This window comes from Alosa alosa, chromosome 20 (assembly GCF_017589495.1).
Source record: "Alosa alosa isolate M-15738 ecotype Scorff River chromosome 20, AALO_Geno_1.1, whole genome shotgun sequence".
Taxonomy (NCBI): domain Eukaryota; kingdom Metazoa; phylum Chordata; class Actinopteri; order Clupeiformes; family Clupeidae; genus Alosa; species Alosa alosa.
In genome coordinates this window covers 6816776-6824006 of record NC_063208.1, presented here as the reverse complement: position 1 = coordinate 6824006, position 7231 = coordinate 6816776, and positions in this window count along the sequence as shown.

Genomic DNA, 7231 nt, shown 5'->3' with positions numbered 1-7231 from the left:
ACACACACACACACACACCACACACGTGCGTGCGCGCCGATGGTGGAGGCTGCCATGCACGAAGCAGTTTAGGGTTTAGGATCTTGTTCAAGGGCACTTAGACAGAGACTGAGTTGATGGCCACGACTAGTCCGTGTCTCTTGCCTTTGATTTCCGTGCCATGGTCACTTTGCCGGCCATTTACAGACTTACACTGCACACAGGAGTTGACACATGCATAGATCTGGCCCCATGCTGCAGACAGGAGTCACATCCGGCAACACTCTACTTGAACTCAGTATTCATAAAGCATTATAACACATTTATGAAGGGTTGTAAAGCATCCATAATGCGTCATAATAATGTACACTAAGATATATATATATATAAAGATAACATCAATGATGACATTTCAGCTGTAAACAAAGCTTTATGATGTTTTGTTATACTTCAAGTTGTGAGGGCTTCTACTATTTGCGGTAGCCGTGGCCTACTGATTAGCGCTTCGGACTTGTAACCAGAGAGTTGCCGGTTCTAACCCCGACCAGTAGGAACGGCTGAAGTGCCCTTGAGCAAAGCACCTAACCCCTCACTGCTCCCCAAACATTTCCCTCACGGGATCAAAAGAGTATATATACTTACAGTATACTTACAGTAACAACCATATGCTTTATGGGAGCAGTGATGACCGTGTATGAATGGTTCTATTGTTATATAGGCCAAAGTCAATACCCATTATAAATGTGTTTACGCATACGAATGCTTTACCAATACTAGGTTTGTTTCTCTGAAGGCATTGGCAGTAGACACACTTTGTGCATGTGCTCTGCTCTCCAGAGCAGCAGCGATAGGCTACTTTTAGTGTTCTATTTGACATTCCCCTCAGGAACTGCTCTTGGACAACACTCACGTTATTGCCTCCTCCATCACCTCTCTCCCACACCCAGCCACCCACCCAGCCACCCACCCAAAGGTGACATGAGATTTCCGCCCACAATCTGGGCCTGTGCTGCTGAGTGCCATGAACGCAGTTCAAGCTCCCTGGTCTCCCTCCAGCTGCAGAGCATCCAGCGCGTGAAAATATACCCAGGGGACCTCCAAATGGCATCACGGCCCTAGTGTAGCCGAGTGTTTACGCGTCAGAATATCTGTTTGTTGTTAGTGTTGTTATGGCCACAGTCTAAGTCCACTCACTGTTGTAAGCAGGGGGCTTACGCCTCTTGTTCACTTTACTCGGACGGAGAAAAAAAGAATAAACAACAGAAAGTGCATACCACTGCAGTGAGCTCACTGGCGGGAGAGTCCTCGGTGTATAGAATAATAAATTTGTGTTGAGCGCAGCATAAAATGTGGCTTTGTGCGGCCGAGCTGGCCGCGGGAGGAGCGCACAGGAAGTTACTGTGTGTTTTACGATTCCGCTCAACAGCTTCAGAAAATAATAATACAGCCATTAAAAAAGCACACACCAGACGTGTCAGAGTGTCTTTTAGCTCAACAGCGGAGCGTTCTGGAGACACAAGTGAGGATGACATCATCCAGTTCTTAATAAAATAACAGAATACACAGCCATGGAGACTAATTTGGCCATGTGGACAAATAGGATAAAGTCTCCGCTGCGTCTTCGCTGGTGTAGCTTCTGAGGGTGGTTATTTTACATGTTTATTATTTGCTGCAGTCCCATTTCATTAAGGAGCACGTTACGGTCTAATTTACGGTAGATTTCCGCACTTTAACACTTGCGCACCTGTAAGTTATGCGTGGCGCGTCCACCAGTGCGGCATGTTTTTTTGGCGAGCTTGGGGAATAGCCATCTGTGTGCTCGAAATGCCTGACTGTATGACCCACAACTGGGACAGTCTGAGGAATCTGGTTTATTATTCTTCCTTTCAACGTCCTTCTGGTGTGTGCGAGAGACAGAGAGAGAGAGAGAGAGAGAGAGAGAGAGAGAGAGGCAGAGAGACAGAGAGAGGGAGGAATAAAAAAGCGCAGTGTGCGCAGGCGTCCGAGTATGAAGCGGTAATGTATCGTGGTTGTTATTCTTTCCGTGCGTTATTACCGCACCAGCGGCGTGGGACAGCGCTGGCAGGGAGAGAAAGGAGAAGTCGTCTCGCGTGAGTCTGAAAAAGGACCACCCCCGACTGAAACACACTGGAGCGGGGCTTGCTGATGACTTCGGCGGAGGTATTTATTTCTGAGCACCATGTCTTGCCCAGTTCCCCGGGGCCGCGAGCTGATGTTATTTTCAAGCCCTGCCAAGCTGAATATTCGCCCGGTGCGCTCCGATTATTCCAAAATGGCTCAGGGGCGACAGAGTGACTATAAAATGTAGCTTTCTTCAGTAAGGCTTGGGGGTGGGGGAGTTATTGCTTTCAACAGCGATGGAGGGAATGCATGACGTAATCACCTCGCTCTGTGGTAGAGCAGGGCGGCCGCTGATGCGGTTCATTTTAATGTTGTGGGCGAGCTGTCACGTCTTCGACCACATGTCCATTCTAGCGAATTTAACACTAATGACCTCGAACATGTTTATTCTTTAAAAGTCACAAGAGTTAGGCTACTCGCTCGGTATCTCTCTTTTTAAAAATGAACTAAGTCGCTCTGTTCTTTTACTCAAGCAACTGGGTGTCTTATCAAAACACCAAACGCATTCCCCGCATACTTTTGGGAACGCAACTTTTTGAGCAAATAAATGCATCAAGGGTGAAGAGAGATTCTTGGTAGGCATCACTCCCCACTCCTGCACACACACACACCCACACCCACACACACACACACACTCATCTACATGGAGATGAATTGGAGTGGAGCAGGCCAGGTTTATGGGCCTGTCAGTCTGATGGCTCCCATCGTCCATACTGTTATCTCAAGCGCTCAGCAGGATCAATACTCCCCCATTTCAAGTTGAAGGAGATAAGGCTGCAGGTTAAGAAGGAGGGGAGGGAGTGTGTGTTGTGGGGGTGTCAGACTTACTTCTGGGGGAGTTCAAAGGGAGCTGGTTTATCTCCTGCTGGATGGGAGGTGTGTGTGTGTGGGAGGAAGAAGTGTGTGTGTGTGTGTGTGTGTGTATGTGTATGTGTGTGTGTGGATAGCGGGTGTGTGTGTGAGTTGGAGAGGTGCTGCTGAGGAACGGTGGTAGTTAAGGAGCACTCGCAGGCATCCTCTACCTCACACACACACAAACACACACACACTCACAAACACACAAACACACACACACAAACACACACACACACACACACACACACACACACACACACACGCACACGCGCACACACACACACACACACACACACACACACACACACGCGCACGCACGACGCACACACACACGCACACACACACACACATTCTTTCTCTTTTTCACTCTCTTACATAGGACTGTATGCACACAGTTTCTCTTTACATCTCTTTCGCTGGCATATACTCTCTCACACACACACACGTTGTCTGTGCCATCAGCGTGATTGAATGCAGCCTGGTTGTTGGGTTCAGTGACACTCAAGCATCAAACAAGCAGCAGCAGCAGCAGCAGCACTCCTCCCGTTCCTCCACCCTCCTCCTCCCGTTCCTCCACCCTCCTCCTCCATCCCATCTCTCCTACTCCCTACATCTCCATCCCTCACCACACGCCTGCTCCTCCAGCTGCCAATCCCACCCCCCTCTCCCAACCAGCCCCACAGAGACAGGCCAAGGTGAGTCAGGGTTTGCCCAGCCAAACCAGCCTCAGCCCCAGACCCTAGTCCCAGCCCAACCCACCCCACCGCATGCTCTCCCATCCCATCCCATCTCATCCAGGTCTAGATCTTTATCCAGGGCCAGGGCCAGGCCCTGAGCATGGAGCTACTGGTGCTTGTGGGTGTAAGGGGAAGCACCCCAGAGACCTATAAAACCCCACTGCCTTTAAACTCAGTGCCAAATGACAGGAGGGGAAATGCTCCCTCCCTCCTACTCTCTCTCTCTCTCTCTCTCTCTCTCTCTCTCTCTCTCTTGCGCTGTGTTCCTTTAATGATGGCCTGAGAACTGCTCTCCCTCTCTTTTACACTCTCTTTTGACTTTTCCTCCATTTTAATGACATGTGCTCTCTCTCCTTAACTTTTTGTTAAATGATAGGAGGATAAATGTTCTGTCTTTCCCTCTGTCTATCTATCTATCTATCTATCCATCTATCTATCTATCTACGTGTCTATCTATCTCTTCCTATACACTGCTTTAATTTTCCTCTCTTGTTCTTTCTAGATTTCATCTTGATATAAATCTATGTCACTGGGGTAGAAAGTTATGGAATTCCATATTCTAAAAAAAAATACAACTTATTCCACCCAAACACAACATGTTCCAAAATGTCTCGGAAATGTTTTAGATTGATGTTAACGTAAACAATACCGATTTGAGAGCCTCTCTCCTTTTCATGTCGGCCAAAATGGGGAGTTAAATTAAAAAAAACTTGAGGACTTGAATTAAAAAAAAATATTATTGAAACCCTCCATAATTTAATAACATCAGCCCTAAGAAAAAAGGCCTGAAATGAATCTAATTATGCACATATCTTTTTGAATCTACTCTGTCTTTCCTTTATAATACTTAATGTTTATTTTTCTTCCAAGAGGGGCCCCACATCAAAAAACGCTTTTTTTCCTTGGTATGCCGAGGCTAAGGAGGTTATGCTTAACTCAATATCTAACACAAATAGCCCAGGGCTAGGTAGCTTAACACGGCAGTGCTCTCTCTCTCTCTCTCTCTCTCTCTTTAGCTGACATGCTGACATTGCTAATCTTTATGTAGCTCGGTGACCTGGGCCGAGATGCAAAATGCTAGAACTCACCTCCCGCTGGGCCACATGACGTTTAATGGACGCATGCATGTCTAGCGTTTTATCATCTCTTTCTCTGGAGATTCTTCTTTCTGTCCACCCCTCTACTAAATGTCTTATGTACATCTTGTTCCAGGGACAAGTGTTGTAAATTAGCATTAGCAATAAACACTAAGATATTACACTATGATATTGATGCAGCAGATAGTTGTTTTCAGTTTGTCTATGTGTGCTGTAGCTGTCCCTATCAAATAAAATCTAATAAATAAATAAATAAATCTACCTTATGTGTCCTTCTTGGCATGATTTATTTGTCAGCTCTTTAAATTCCCAATCTTTGTTACATTTCTTTCTCAATATCCCATAATGCAACCCTCCACTGGTCAACATTATTCCATGTTATTATTGACTCCTATCGGCTTCTCTATTGTCCTTTTTAGTGTGGGATACTGGCAGTTATTAGAATGTCCCTCGGCCAGTCATAATGTGAAATAAATAATTCTATGCTGTTTTACTCTCTCTCAGTTTCATTCTCTTTCCTTCTCTCCTCCCTACCTCTCTCTCTCTCTCTGTCTCATTCTAAACATTTCTCTCTGTGCTAACAGACTGGTGCATTTGATTCCTACTTTCCTCTCTCTCTCTCTCTCTCTCTCTCTCTTTATATATATATATATCTTTCTCTCTATCTTTAAAGCTGTGTCTCTCTCTGTCTATTTCTATACCTTTCTCTCTATCTTTGACGCTATCTCTCTCTCTCTCTCGGTCTGTATCTCTGTAGCACATCTGTGAGAGATTACACACTCGCTGTCTGTGGTTGTCCGGTTGATCACTGTGGATGCCTGTGGTGTGAGGGAGGTCGCTGCGGTCAGGCTTTGCTGGACATAGGGACAAGGCCTCGGGGAGCGTCGGGGTATTTGTGGACAGCGAGAGGTCAACCCTCACTTCCTCCCGGGTCAAATGAGTTATTTGAGGTCGTCAATCCGCGGCCGCCAGGATTTCGTTTGTGGATTTCGAGCGAGACACTGGTGTGAGGATTTGTTGTCACTGTCTCACTTTGTTTGTGAATGTTTGTGCTTTGTGAATCCCTTGCACATTCCCACATCAGATGGCTCAGGAAAGCTACAGTATGTTCATGCTATAATGAGAACAACTAGCACAGAAGAGGTTAAAAACACCACTCCAGGGCCCCTGCCGTGGCGCGACTGGCTGGGGCACCTGCACTGTACGCCGGCGACCCGGGTTCGGTTCCCGCCCCGTGGTCCTTTCCGGATTCCACCCCGACTCCCTCTCCCATTTGCTTCCTGTCTCTCTCCACTGTCGTTAGGCGTAAAAAGGCATAAAAGGCCAAAAAAAAAAAAAAAAAACATCTCTCCAGTAATGCACTGACCCAAAACAAGAGTTCCAGACAAGCTTGTATTGTATTGAATACCAGTGGAGTTGTGATGGGATAGGATGCTGTGCTTTGGCGAGGCTATTTGATAGGTATGTCCAGAGTCCCCTATGTGAGAATTCTGAAGGGGTTAGTAATGGTTTGGGGGAGGTTACAGGGGCTGCAGCACTTGTGTTGTAATCACCATGGTTGTAATCAGCAACCCAATCTGCACTTTTAATCAGGACGGTTGGTAGAAGGGGGGGGGTTGGGGTGGGGGCGGACGATTCCCTTCCTCCCTCCCCGCGAGCAGGTCAAGCGCCTGTCTGGGATCTGTTTTCAAGTGAGGCCACAAATCAGGCCTAACGCGGAGCAGAACAGATCCCCGTCTGTGCGTGCGCTCCCTGGCTAATGTAGAGATATTAATATGCGGACCGGACTGGGCCCTCCCCACAGTCCACCACCGCCCGCTGCACCGCCGCACCGCCGCACTGCCGCGCCGCCGTTTGATCAGGCTGTGAGCGGGGCAGGGACGGACGGGTTCGGTTGCATTTGCAATCTAGCATTTGATTAACGGAAAGCCTTAGTGTGTGTGTGTGTGTGTGTGTGTGTGTGTGTGTGTGTGTGTGTGTGTGTGAATAAGTGTGTGTGAATGTGTGTGTGTGTGTGTGTGTGTGTGTGTGTGTGTGTGTGTGTGTGTGTGTGTGTGTGTGTGTGTGTGTGTGTGTGTGAATGTGTGTGTGTGTGTGTGTGTGTGTGTGTGTGTGTGTGTGTGTGTGTGTGTGTGTCTGGCTGTGTGTACTGTATATGCATGAGTGTGTGAGAATGAGAGGGAGAAAGAGAGTGCGGATTTGCTTGTGTGTATGTGAATGAGTGTGTGTCTGTGGCTGGGTCTGTGTGTGTGTGTGTGTGTGTGTGTGTGTGTATGTGTGTGTGTGTCTGTGTCTGTGTGTGTGTGTGTGTGTGTATGTGTGTGTGTCTGTGTGTGTGTGTGTGTGTGTGTCTGTGTGTGTCTGTGAGAGAGAGATATGGAGCTGCTCTCAGCATTTCCTTTTTTCGCTGACACTTAATGA